Here is a 13,815-nt window from a genome sequence, read left to right as displayed (position 1 = left end):
ACTTGTTTGTCATGACCAGCCAGCTATCGGTCTGTTGGGCTAGTTCTGATTACTGTGGTATGTCGTGTGGTGCCTCTGGAGATTCCAGCTGAGATTGGCTGTAGTACATGCATTTCCTGATGGGGTGTCTCAGTTTCACAAGATCACAGTGTGCCAGCTGCTCTTCCTCTCCTCTGCACGGTTCCTGCTGAGAGCAAGAGGAGCGGGGGCTCAGTGAGAGCCATCAGAAGGTGCTCAGATGTCTCCATTGTTTTACATGGAGCTTGTGTGTGTGAGGTTTGGCTTTAGGCTTGTGTGCATGCATGCTGATACTCTGTTGGACTAGTTATTAATGAGTATTATCATTAATTTTGTCCCTACATGGTTTTATGTGTCTCTATGGCCCTGGTTTGAGCCCTGCTATGCTCAGTGCTGGGGAGAGAGGTTGTACATGACAGTCCTTGGCCCAGGGAGCTTCTGTGTGAAAAATCTGAGTGCAGTGCGAGAAGGAGCCAGGATGTGGAGAAGGAGCAAATCTGAGTGCAGTGGGAGAAGGAGCCAGGATGTGGAGAAGGAGCAAATCCGAGTGCATGGGAGGAGGCAGGATTGCCAGCCCGTGTGGAGGCGACAGATGGAGCACAGCGGTGGAGTTGAAGGATGTGCTGAGCTTCGTGTTGCGGGGCATCAATGATCAAAACTCCTCTTTGTTGTGGTGCCTGTACAAGGCTCACAGGAATCAGGGATTTGGTTTGCTGGGACTAACTCCTGCCTTGTTAACTACTACCTCTTGATTATTTCTGTCTATATCCATCTGCTGCCTCTTTGCTGTTAGATCTGCAAATTCCTTAGGGTTCAGACAGCTTTTTCTTTTAGTGTTTGTACACTACTGAATTCCGTGGGGTTCTGGCCCAGGGTTAATGCTGGGAGCTGCTATCAGTGGCATTTGCACATGAAAAGTAAGGTATTAGGAAAACAATTATTTTCACGTCCTGATTATCTTTATTTGCATTTCAACATCCTCTGAATATTTGAAACTGAAAACATTATTTAAATGAAAGATATATGATTATAATTATTGTCATAATGTTCTGTAACCACAAATAGGTCAGCACAGGAAATGCAATTTTTTTGGTGTGTGGTTGTTTATATATATATATATATATATACACACATCTGTATTTGTCTGGCAGGTAGATTTTATCTTACAGCCTCTGGCAATTGCTTTCCTAGGTGCTTATTCATATTTAATTGAGCTCCCCCATGCATTTGCATACATACATACACACTTGTTTTTTAGCACCTGTTTGCATATTTTAGTTCTAGATTGACCCTGAGGCTGCTGGCTTTGGGGTTTGTGCAGCCCCAGGTAGCTGAATTTGGATATTACTCCTCTTTCCCAAGCCCTGAGCCTGTGTCACACTGACCTGCCAGCTGAAGTTTCCCCTGCTGGCACCACGCCACAGCCAAGTGCTTTCAGCGAGTTCTCAGCTATAATCCTGAGCTGATTTCTGGGATGCAATTCACTGCCACGGTTATCATATCAAAAGGGGAGTGATTTACATTTCCTGCACGTCTCCGTGTTGCCAGCCCCGGAGGATGCTGCAGAGAGAAAGTTAAGGCAATTTGATAAAATAAGGAAAATGAGTCTATTTACAGCATTGCATCTTACTCTGTGGAGGAATTTGATACAAAGTTGGCGTTAAGTACGAATTTAGGCTGTGCACAGAGATTATTTTGGGGACTTTTTTTGGCTCCCAGGGAAAAAAATAGGAAGATTGTTCCTGAAGACTGAATGCGTGGAGAGCTGTGTACTTGGCTTTGTGTGCTGCAAAATAAATCTTTATCTTGATTTCTTATTGTGTTGCCCCTTAAAGTCTCTCTCTTCTCCTGATATTCATCCAGAGCAGTGTCTGCATAACACGTTATCTTTGGGTTTTATCTGACTCCCTCAGCCCTCTGCAGTTCCCTCACTGAAAAGACATTGAGCAATCATGCCAGCATCATTTGTACAAAGTGAAACACTTTATGCTGAGGTATTTTAAGCACGTTCCTCCTGGAAATGCCATAGGAATGGCAGGACTGCAGCGTTTGCTGCTGCTGCACATTCAGCTGCCTGTATTTGTATGCAGAAGCACACACAGTGGTGGCTTCACATTCATTTCCTCTGTATCAATTACTTATTAGTAATCCACAAGCCCAATTAAGGAACTGGAGGTGGGATATAAGCTGAGTGTGGCCATGCCTCTCCTGTTGGAGTCTGGAGAGGGAAGGATCTATCTGGTGCAGGTGACAACTGGTGCTGTTACCTCTGGGACAGTTTCCTGTGGTCTTGTCTAACTTTGCCTTAATTTCCTATTTTTTTATGAGCATCTTTCTTGGCTGTATTGACTGTGCTGTGATGAGGGGTTGTGTAAAAGGGGTACTTAAGGAGAACAGGGCAAAGCACTCTTGGATTTACTGCACCTTATTTTGATCATTTGGTGTTTTGATATTGTGTACTTGCAGCTGCAAATGCAAAAATATGTGCCATAAGTTTCATAAGCTTTCCAGAAATGGCAGGAATTCTTCTGCAGGGTTTGTAGTCCCAGGTCAGGAAGTTTTTAGGAATTGGTGAGTAGAGGTCAAAAAGTTCAGCTTCATACTGTTCAGGACAGGGTATGCTTTGCCTCTCATTTTACTTCTTTTCTTCCTCACATTTCAGCAAAGAAATATCTTTGTTCATGCCTGTGTTTTACCTGCCTTTAAAAGCTTTGAAGCTTTGCGTAGTTCCCACTTAACTTTAGCAAATCCTTTAAAATTGACTACACCAGGAAAATATCACCATGTCACCTTGATTAGTTTGGGTGCCTGACCTCCTCTTCCTCCTAACTTTGGCTACTGTTTCTTGTCATCTTTGATTTCATCTTTCTGTTTTCTGTTTTTCCCCCCTTTCCCTGTATCATCTCTGAAGATTTGCACTGCCTGATGCTATCAGCTCTCCACACTGCTTGAATCTCAATGCAGGTGCCCTGGGACGAGATTAGTCTCACCCTTCAAACTGATACGTCTCTTTTAATGTGTGATGTCCAAAGAGAAGATCATTCCTGGATCCTGGAAATTAAAACTGACATGTTCACATGTTGCTTTATCTGGACAAAATGTAAACTGAAGTGGAAGTCAGATGACAGTGTGGGTGCTTGGCTGGCATGCAGCAGGTCAGGGCACTTCCCTGTGCAAGTCATCACTGATGAAAAGGGAAGCTCTGTATTTTTCTTCTGTCCCTCTCATTCTTTCTTTCTCTCTATTCTACTTTTTTGTTAAGAACTGATTTCCTTAGGGAGTTGTTTAATGCTCAGGGCTTTTTACCCTGACATTTCGGACAATGATGTGACAACACAAGTGCATCTATTACTCTTCCTCTGGAAGCTGACTGAAGCTAAGGACTTGATGGATAATGGCCACATTTTCCAGGAGCACCTGATGTACATGTGAGGAGAATGACTGAGTGACCTGCATATAAAACCAGACTATATCAGGCACAAAGTCTGAGCACAGAACCAGGAAGAAAGACTGAGAACATGAACCTTTCATCATGAGGTCCTTAATTTGCTCCCCTTCTCTCTGTTGCAGAAATCTGGTGCTGTGTTGAGGCAGTGCAGGTTGTGATGTGGGAATGTGTAATCTCCTTCAAGGGAAGGGAGGGAAAGGGGAGCAGGCTTGTGCAGCATGGTCAGCTTTAAGAGAAAGAGGCTGCACACCTGGAAATGGAGCATCACTTCACCTTTGGTTGCTAAAGAAAGCTGATTCTCCTCTGCCTTGAGTAGTCAATTTACAAATTGAATGTAAAACAGCACTGGCTGGATCTTGCATTCTGTGCTGCTGTGGGGGCCCTTCAGGGAGAAAGGAAGAGAGCTGGAAGCCCTTGGGGCTGGTTGGAGCTCTGGATCTGGAAGTCACAGGCCACAGGAGCAGGTGAGGTGTGCTGGTAGGATTCTGTGCCCTTGGTGCTTTGCTGTGTGCTGTAGACCTCTTGCTGAAGCTGCAACTGCTCTGCTTTATATTCTGCCATGCTGCCTTGCTAAGGCTGATTTTGAACTCGTGCAGCTGGGAGGGGATGGGGAGGAAGGGGGGTTACAGAGCTGGGCTGGGTGCTCCCCCTCCCTGTTCCCCAGCACGTTGCTCAAGCACAATCCTGCTGACCACTGACTCATGTTCTCCCAGTTTCTCTCTCTGCAAGACCACTATGAGAAATGGTCAAGGGTTCAAGTAGTTCTCATGGAACTGGAGAAGGAAAAGTGCAAGAAGGAGTGCAGGGCCACGTGCATTTGGCAGCAGGAGCCCAAGTGTGCAGGGAGTGGATGGATGGCAGCTCTGCCCTCAGCTGTACCGTGCTCATGAGCAGCCTCAGGAGCTGCCAGAGTGCCCAAATCTTTCCTTTGCTAATCTGCCCTGGGGTGTCATGAAAGTGCATTTCATTATGTACTTTCTTCTTTTAATAACTTTAATAATTATTAGGTGAGCTTTTAGGCTCAGGGAGTAGCTCACACGTGAGGTGTGCCATTGCATTCTTGATGTTGGAGCAGCCCAAGCTGCAGTCGTTCCTCAGGACAAGAATGTGCTCCAAGCAGACCTTGAATGTTCAAGTTTCATGGAGGACACACTCATAAATATTGTGAACCAGCAGGAAGTTGCAGTATGCTAACAAAAAAAAGAACATAGTGGGAAAACCAATATAAGGTTGAGTATCTGTTTCTGGAACATATTTTCTGTGAATAAATTCCTGGCTTCTCTGTGCTTCAGATTTTCCATCTTGCCTAGGGCACTCCCTCACCCTTACCTGGGATTTGGGGAAAACTAGTAATTTACCAGATGTGAGGTAGTCAGGGGCCACTCTGGAGACACCAAAGAAAATCAGGCAGAGAAATCAGAGTTCTCTCTCTAGCAGTGCTTGTTCTTCAGTTTGTATAAGGCAGAAGTGTCTGCAAAGATTCCTTTTCTCTACCTAATGTAGCTTATAATTGCAATAACAGTTGCTTCACATGGAATAGGGTACTGTTGTTTCAAATAACAGAGAAAAAGCCCATAAAATATTATCCAAAGAAATTTTGATATCCCATGTTCCTTATTAGAGAAGATTTTGCCAAGAAATATCTGCCTGTAACAAGGAGGCTGATAAATGTCCCCACTGTCACAGCATTAAAACATAATTGCCCCAGGATTTCTTGATTATCTCCAGCACAGCTGTCAGGTTGCCCCTTTGAAAAAAATGAACTGGCATCGCATGCACAAACTTCAAAAGGTTTTTTGTTTGTTTGTTTGTTTGTTTGTTTTCTTCTAGAAACAGGCAAAATTATTTTCAATTATTTTCTCTGGTGTTTTTACCAAACTTGTTGGAATATTGCACTGAAGTCGGGACTGTTGCTTTTACATCCCAAGCTAAATGATTGCTCAGGTTTCCTGTCACACTTGGGCATTGCCCCAGCAGGACTCCTGCCAGGATTCTGTACCTGCTGCCTACATATATAAGAGTATTATATATTAGCTGTGGCTGGAACAGGGGCTCTGTGTTCCCAGGGTGTAATCCTCTCTCCCACTGCAGGAAAGGTGCCCTCAGAGCCCTTGCTGCCTCCTGTTGTGGTCCCTGTGAAATGGGAGCAGTGATGTTCTTTCATATTGCTCCATCCTGGAACAATGACTTGCTGCTGTTCAAAATGGGCCCATTTTCCAAGAAAAAAAGAAAGTAATACAAGAACAGTAAAAAATAGATAATTTTCTGAGCTTTCAGCAAGTACAAACCTGCTTCCCCAATAACTGAATATAAATTTCCCTCTAATTGCGGGTGTTTTGAACCTATCTTTAGAATAGCCCCTGATTGGCAAGGAGGATTTTCAAAGCATTAATCACCCAGTTCCCTGTGGCTTTTGGCAGGAGTTCAGTGGCTGATTTCCCTTTGTGGCTTTTCTGTTAATCTCTCCTTGACCTCCTCTCCCAAGCAGACACAAGGGTGGCACATCCAGCCTCTCCCAGTTCCAGGGTGGTGGATCTCCATGGACAGCCCTCTCCATGGCACCAACGGGGTTCTGAGGCTCAAGGAGGTTCAGTTGTTACTCTGGGCTCCTGCGAGAGTTAAAATGAGATTTTTACACTGGCCAAAATGATTGTGAAGGTGAACACTTCAGAACTTGGGGAAAGCTTCAAAAGGCTGAGTATTTGGTCAAATAGAGGGGGTGTTGCTGGCAGGGGTGAGCTCAGGGCAGGTTTTCTCACAGTCTGGTCCAGGGCTGGTGGAGATGAGGGGATGGGCAGAGAGCCCAATGTCTGACTTGGATCTGTACCCACCCAAATTTTGGAGCCTGCTGGGCACAGCCTCAGCATTGCTCTCTTACCTTGGTGCAGTGGGAGATTGCAGATGGCAGAGATTTGGAGAAACTGGTTTCGTTTGAAAACAAATCTCTGTCTCTCCTCCAGATATTTTCTGTTTATTTTTGAAGGGGGGAAAAGCAGTCAGGCAGCTAAAAACAGCATAGCCATGACAAGTTGGTGATGCCTGGCCTATTCCAGAAGGCTTCCTTGTGTGTAGTACAAAGTGTTTCTGTTTGTGCAAATGAATTACTAAAAAAGAAAAAAGCCCATAGCCTTTTGGAAGCCATGCTGTGACTGAAACTGCCAAAGAGGGAAGGAGGAAGATATCCCTAAATGGCTGAAATGGTGCTGATGCCTCAGGATTTAGTTTTTATATTTTTCAGATTCTGTGTTGCTTTAGTGTTTGGGTCTGGGCTTCATATTAAAAGAAAGTAAGCTCCCTTCACAGAGCACGGAGACAAAACAATTCCTTCTCCAGCTGGGGACCAAGGACAAATGATCCAAATCTCAGCCCCAAGAGCACAAACAACGTGGGCTGGAGAGAGAAAAACAAGAAGGATGGGACTTCATGGGCTAAAGCTATAATTGGACAATGAACTCCAATATACAAATGCACCAGAACTTATAAATTTTGCGACCATTTTGTGACCATTTTGGATTTATATGGGGTGCAGCCCTGCTTGGGCTCTTGTGCTGCCCAAGGTGGATCTCTTGAGGCCTTCTAATAAATCCCTGCTTTATTCTTTAACTCTCTCTAGTCTCTGTTCTATTCTTTAACTCTCTCTAATCTCTGTTGACAAGGCATCAGTGCATGGTATCACCTGGGGAGGAGCAGTGTTTGCAGGGGATCACAAGAAGTGTTTCTTTGGGCATCAGAGTTGGGCTTCAGCCAACCAGCCCACCCTCTCTGAAGCTGGAAGGAGGTTTATTCCTATTTTTTCTGAAGGTGGAGAGGGAACTGGCACTGCTGGAATGAGCAGCCCCCTGCATGGGCTGGCAGGTGCCTGTGCAGGGCGAGAGGGAGTGTGAAATGCAGCAGGGCACCAGCTGGCAGACGTGGTGATAACCCTGGAAAGGGAAATGTTTGCAAGTGAGAAGAGATGAACGTGTGCATGTGCTTGTAGGATCCTTGTTACCATGTTATCGAGGATCTCCAGGGACAAAACAGCCACTCATGTGTGCAGCACAAACAGACACACACTATGTATAAATAATGTGTGCAAGAGCAGCTTCTGAATGCAATTCCCATCATTATTTAAAAACCTGCTACTTAGGCAAATTATTATAATTCTAGTGACACTAACTAATCCATCAGTAATTAGGATGGGAAATGGGAACAAATTCCATGGAAATGATCTTGATATTTCACTCATCCAGTTGTGTGGTAGTCTTCTTGAAAAATAAGCTGTCATTTGCCCAGAGTTTTTTGGAGGGCTGTAATTTAGCTGATTTAAAAAAAAAAAATCAGGAAAATCCCACTGGAGATCTCCATGTTGGGTTGAGAACACTTAAGTTTAGAATAATACAATTAGTAGTGCTTTTGCTGCTTTTGCAGTATCTTCTCTTAGCATAGCTGATTATGTAAATACTGATAATAATTCCATCTTCTCTTGGCATTAGTGGCATCCTGTGAGCTCGGTCCTTCCCAGGCTAAGTGAAGCCTCATGGCTGCTGTTTCACCAGAGATGCTTTCAAAACTTCTTCCATGAGTAAGAGGAGCTGGAAATGTATTTACTAGGGCTGGGGATGTTTATCCTGGAGAAAAGGAGGCTGGGGGAGACTGGGGGGGATCAGTCTGTCCTAAATATCAAGTGATGGGATGAGAGGAAATTGCCTCAATTTGTATCAAGGCAGATTCAGGTCAGGATTTAGGAAAAATTCCTTCACCAGAAGAGTTGTCAAGCACTGGAATGGGCTGCCCAGGGATGTGGTTGAGTCACCATCCTTGGAGGTATCTAAAAGCTGTGTAGATGTGGCACCTGGGGACATGGTTTAGTGATGGATTTGGCATCCAGCGCTGGGGTTGTTCAACATACCTCAGTATACCTGCCTTGAAGCAAACACAATTTGTTAAAATAACAGTGGAGTGTTGGGAAAAACAGCTTGTGAAACCCCTTGAGTGATGTTCCAAGTGCTGGGAGCTTTAAAATTCACCCTTTTTGATCTGCTAGCCCTGTGGCCAAGAATCCTAAATTTTTACGTGCTCCTAAATATGCCAGAGGAGTCAGCTCCCCTGTACAGGAAAATGTGCTTTGTAATTCAGTATCTTGCACAGAACCTGGTAATCAAGTGAGTTTGTTCCTTGGCTTTGCTCTCTCTGGGGAGTAGATTAAGATCATCAGACGTCTTTCACTGGCAGCCCAAAACAAGTTTAAATATCTGTGTTGGAGGAGTGAGGCAAATGCAATTCCTGCCTTACATTGCGTGCCCCTGTTGAAGCAGGTCACTGTCAATGAAAAACTCTCTCACTAACCTTTAAAAATGGGTTTCTCTGTAATTCTGGTTCTGCTGAAGGGTAAAGCTGTGTACAGTAATTGAATTGGTGGGGCATGCTGACTGAAATTTTATGGGATGAAATTACAGTCTGTAATAGATTGTCTCTGTTTTCCCTGCTCTTCCCTCTATTGTATCTTTTTTTCTCTGCTTTACCTTCTCTTATTTCTTGGTGTTGGAATTGGTATCTGAAAAGTTTTAAGTGGTTTAGTGAGGAAAGATGAAGTTGTGATTCAGGAAATTTTAAATTTTCAATTTGTTTTGAACTCTTTACATCTTGGAGCCCTGGTCATCTCTGCTGGCTAAATTATGTTGAAGCAAACCTCTTGTTTAAAAAACCAAACCAAAATCCTCAGTAGAGTAGCACACCTCTTACAATCACTGCCAGAGAGCCCCTGAAATGTAGGGGAGGAATTCTGAGATTCTGTCACAGGAGGAGAGTTTTGGTTGCATTCAAATCCTTGGGACCTCCATGCTGGGTCTGCAGAAAGAACAAATTCCCATTTGACATCTGTGAGTAAGAATGTGCACAGCTGCTTCTTTCGCCTCAGATTTTAAAACCATATAGGGTTTTGGGATTTTTTTGCTTTCTGTAACATAGAGGTTGTTGAGCTTCTTGGTTTAGGATGTGTTCCTTTCCTGATAAGATGCCTGATTTCAGTGCCTCTCTCAGCAGGCAAAATTGCTTGGAAGTTTCTTGGAGCATCCAAGTTGGGCCAGTAGCAGAAACTGTCTCAGTTCTCTTTCTCCCCAAACTATTGTAATGCCTCCTACATTTTTTTCCAGCTATAACATACTTCAAATGAGCTATGATTCTTGCTAAAATATCTAGGAATGTTGAACAAATATATGACATACTGTATAATTGAACAAAACTGTGCTTTCCTTTTCATTTTGCTTTTTTCCCCCTTTTTGTTTCAGCTATTTGTTCATATCTTTCCAAAGTCAAAAGTCAAAAGCTCACCTCAGCAGTGCCCCACCAGACCTATGCTGACCTAATTTCCAGGAAGCCCAAAATTAAATCCCCATTTATTCAGTAAGTGCTAAACCAACAGAATCTGCTTTCCAAACACCAGATCAATTGTGGATGTTGGAACAAGAGATTGAGTTTCATCAGGGTTTGTCTGGGTGAAATGAGAACCAGGTCTCAGACAAAGTGGTGCCTCAAATAGAGGTGAGAAAAGCCCCCAGGGACAATTCTTCAGAGCATGTGGCTTAGGATTGCAAACAAAGCAACTGATTTCTGATTTTTCTTTTCTTTTTAGGACAAAAGTATGATATGCTTTAGAGGAGAGGTGGTTACACACAGAGGAAAAAAAAAAAAAAAAAAAGGAAAAAATGAAAATAAACAGTGCTGTGATCAAATTTCCTAACTACAGCAAGCAGTGTGTAAAAGCCCCTAACACTGAACAGTTAAGTGAAGGAGGCAGAAGACAATCAGAATTTGTTCCCTGGCAATACTTGCTGGACCACATTCCTTTCAAAGTCTTCACCTGCTCCTCTCTTCCACCTCCAGGCTCTGAGGCTGTCCTGCATCAGTCCCTTTGGCCACTGGGCCACTGGCCATTGATCCAGCCTTTCCAGAGCTGTCCCTTGCTGCCACTGGCAATAAATCCCAGTGCACAAACCACAAAGGTTTACAAGGTTTACACACGGCCTGCTTGCAATTCCTTTTTAAAAAGCAAGTTTAACTGTGAGATCTCTTTCCCCTCCCCCCCTGCCCCAACCCAGTATTTCCTGGGAGTCTGCATTAGAATTTAGAAGTAAGGCTGAAAGTTTTAGATCCAGACAGGCAACTCTCCTTTCATTAGCTAATGCCTTTTATTTAGCAATAAATAAATAAATAAATTACAAATCCATCCTTTTTGGTCTTTCTGCCTCATATGCCTGTGTCACAGCCTTTTTTCCATATAATTAATCAGCCCATATCTCTCATGCAGCTCTGCTTGTCAGCAGGGATTAAAGCCTGACAGTATTTAATCATCTTGTATTTCATAGAAAACTAACACTCTCCCTTTGCTTCCTCTTCCCTCCTTTCCCTTTCATTTCCTTCTCTTTTCTGGCTGTGTAGCACAGTGTCTGCTCCGTCTAAAGTTTTTATACAGGGAGTGACAGGTATAAAATTCCTTTCTTGGCTTTCTTCTTCTGTGACCCATGTAATTCCCTCATGGGATCATTTGCTGTGACATTTTGGGTGTACTGTGACCTACCCTGTTAGCACAGAGGCCCAGCACATGCTGAGGCTGTAGGAGTATGTATTGAATCATGTTTTACTGTTATTTTTTTCCCCCAGGAAATAGAGTAAAGCTGTGAGCCAAGTGGGCTGAATAACTAAACCAATTATTATTTCATGTTTCTGGGGCAATTTAGCTGTTTGTTTTGAATATATGTGAGCAGCTTGGACATTGACTTAGATTCATTTTAATAATTTAGGTATCTCATTAAATTATGGATCTCAGTGACTGACCTACTCACAGAGATGCCCTTCAAGGGTAATCAAGGGGTGGAAATGGTTCCTTCCTTTAGGCACAATACTTCTATTTCAAGGTATAAATCCCCATGGATAGATGACTCATCTCCTAGAAGGGCTTCTTTGTCTCCATTGATGTTTAAATAACTTGTCCAAATCGAGATATTTTCATCATAGATGTGGAGGGAGATAAGTTGCATGGTGAGGTTTAAACTTAGCCACTGCCACAGGAATCCTGTCCCAGTCTGGGGAGGCTGAGGGAGCTGTCCATGGTCCCATTCCCTGGATTTGAGGAGTTCCAAGGAACTCTGATCTGGGTGCTGTGACACACAGAGGGATGAACCTGAAGGGTTGGCTCTCTGCAGAGAAAATGCTCTGTCTCCTTTTCCCCAGACTATGGATGGCTAATTCCTCAGATTTAAACAATCACTCTGTTAATTTAATTAGAATCTCCCCTTTTGGCATGGATGATGTCAGATGTTACAAGGTCTGTAGATCGAACGGATTGAATGTATTCTGTTTAATTTGAATTTGCAGGTTAAGTAGTGGTGACCCCAACCAGTTTTTATATGGGAGACTCCCAAGAAATCCCAAGCACCATCAATGCAAATGGCATTTTGCTTCCCCCACACCAAATATAATGCCCCTGGAATATGTTTGCTTTCTGCTCCTTTTCTGACATTGCTGTATTGATGGCTGAAAATAGGAAGAGGAAGGAAAAGGGAGAGGGAAAGACTTAAAACAGTTGAAAAAGCCAATTATTTTCATGTCCTAGGTAAATGTTTTCTTGCTGCAGAAGAAAGTTCTATTTATAAGAGGGTTCAAGTGCTGAGAGAGATCATAGGAGGTAGCAGGGTAAAACCTTTGGCAGATGCTGTTGAATCCTAGAATATTCTTTTTCCTAATTCAGTTAAGAAGACTTCACTGATTCTTGCTGTAGGAGGCAGCTTATTGTCTTTGGCCTCTTTTAAAATCAATTGGTGGATGAAATGTTTGGTTTCAGTTTTGACAACAAAAGTAGAAGAATAAATCACGGTCATTGATGAGGATTGGGTGTTTTTCTTCATTGACTGAAGTGGTACAGTGGTGCAGTGAAAACAAACAAACAAAAAAAAAACAGATCAAAAGATAGTGAAGAATGTAGAATTTGCTGGTTACTTTCAGTTCTAACATGGGGAGCTTCAGATCAGCAGACTGAAAATCCATACCTAAAAGCAGCCAAGTGGCTCTTAATGGAATTTGCTTGTGCCAGAAATCTCAGGGACAAATGTTTGTTTTGTGTTGAATGGGCTGTCAAACTAATGATCAGAATAGATCTTTTTGGCCTCAGACCTTTTTATTAATACAGATTCTTCATTTTTCTTCCAAGACTGGCTGAATGGATGTTTATATTTTATGGGAAACAGCAAAACCAGCAGCCTAAAGTAAGAGCCAACAACAGTACAAGAAGTTGGGGCTTTTTAAAGGGAGGATTTATGATGTTTAAGCCTTGATTTATTAAAAAAAAAAGAGCACAAGCAGTGGTTTTTAAGCACATTTGCCAAGGAAAAAGAGGTAGAAAACTGCAAAATAAAAGTTAGGAAGTGATAAATGCAGACATCATTTAATGAAGAAAATTAATTATACTAGCAGAGTGATACAGAAAGGAAACATCCGTTATTGAGGAAGGGGCATTGAGGCAGAGGATATTTGTCATCTCAAGTGACAATTAGATGAGCTCCAAAAAGAGCAGGGTAAAGGAGGTAAAAATATGCAAGGGAAGAAAATGAGGCGAGGAGAATTGAAGGAATACAGAGCAGACTTTTTCAGGTCTGTTGGCCTGATTTATGCTTTTACACCCTCCTTAGCATACAAACATCCCTGAAACGAAGAGCCTGTTTTGCTCTCACTGCTGTACAGTCCTGTGAGCATCACATTGGGTAAATCAGCACCTGAGAGCAGCTGGGGGGCTGAACAGAAGGGGGTTCAGCAAGTGAGAGGTGAACCATGGGGTTGCCTTGTTCCCTCCTTGCTTTCCAGAGGCTTGGGTGTTGATTTACTCTTTACTGTCCAACAGCTCTAAATAAAAGAGAATAATCTTTTTGAGCTGTTAGACTGGAGTTGGTCTCCTCTTTGTGATACACACCAGAGGCAAAGGTTGTGTGGTCTGTGGCACTGCTGTTTCAATCCTATTTATACATCATTTATTTCAGATTAGTGAGACTTAGCAGGAATCCAGAAATTTGCATCTGCTCCAGTGTCTGGGCCAAATAGGCAAAAATGGAGCAAAGCTACAAGGACTACTAAGAATCTGGGTAGTATTGCTTAAATACCCTTGTTGCTCTCAGGGAATACCTTTATTCCACTTTGTTAGCTGCACCAACCCTGTGGCCAGGCACACAGGAGGATGGGAGCTGCCTTTGGGCAGTAGGGAGAATATTTTCAGCCCTGGGGGTTGTTCCAGAGCTGTGCTGGGTTACAGACACCTCCTGAGGATCTGCCCACTGGCTCTGTGTCATGCCAGGAGCTGCCTGAACAAGGCATTAATTATC

At 43.2% G+C, this 13,815-nt stretch overlaps 1 protein-coding gene across 9 annotated transcripts in view; it reads left to right on the top strand.

Annotated features, from left to right (window-relative positions):
- The window catches only part of SGCD (sarcoglycan delta), a 315,949-nt gene that overhangs the window by 127,438 nt on the left and 174,696 nt on the right, over positions 1-13,815 (top strand). The window contains exon 1 of one of the 9 annotated variants that reach the window (XM_077786665.1): positions 2,245-2,265. The exons of the other annotated variants lie outside the window; for them this stretch is intronic. The gene's annotated coding sequence lies outside the window, so the exon portion shown is untranslated. Of the gene's footprint in view, positions 1-2,244; positions 2,266-13,815 lie in introns of those variants that run through there. 9 annotated transcript variants of the gene reach the window in all.

The sequence above is a fragment of the Lonchura striata genome, chromosome 15 (genome assembly GCF_046129695.1).
Source record: "Lonchura striata isolate bLonStr1 chromosome 15, bLonStr1.mat, whole genome shotgun sequence".
Taxonomy (NCBI): Eukaryota; Metazoa; Chordata; class Aves; order Passeriformes; family Estrildidae; genus Lonchura; species Lonchura striata.
Note: the sequence above shows the minus strand (reverse complement) of the source record. Positions and strands in the feature narration are given on the sequence as shown.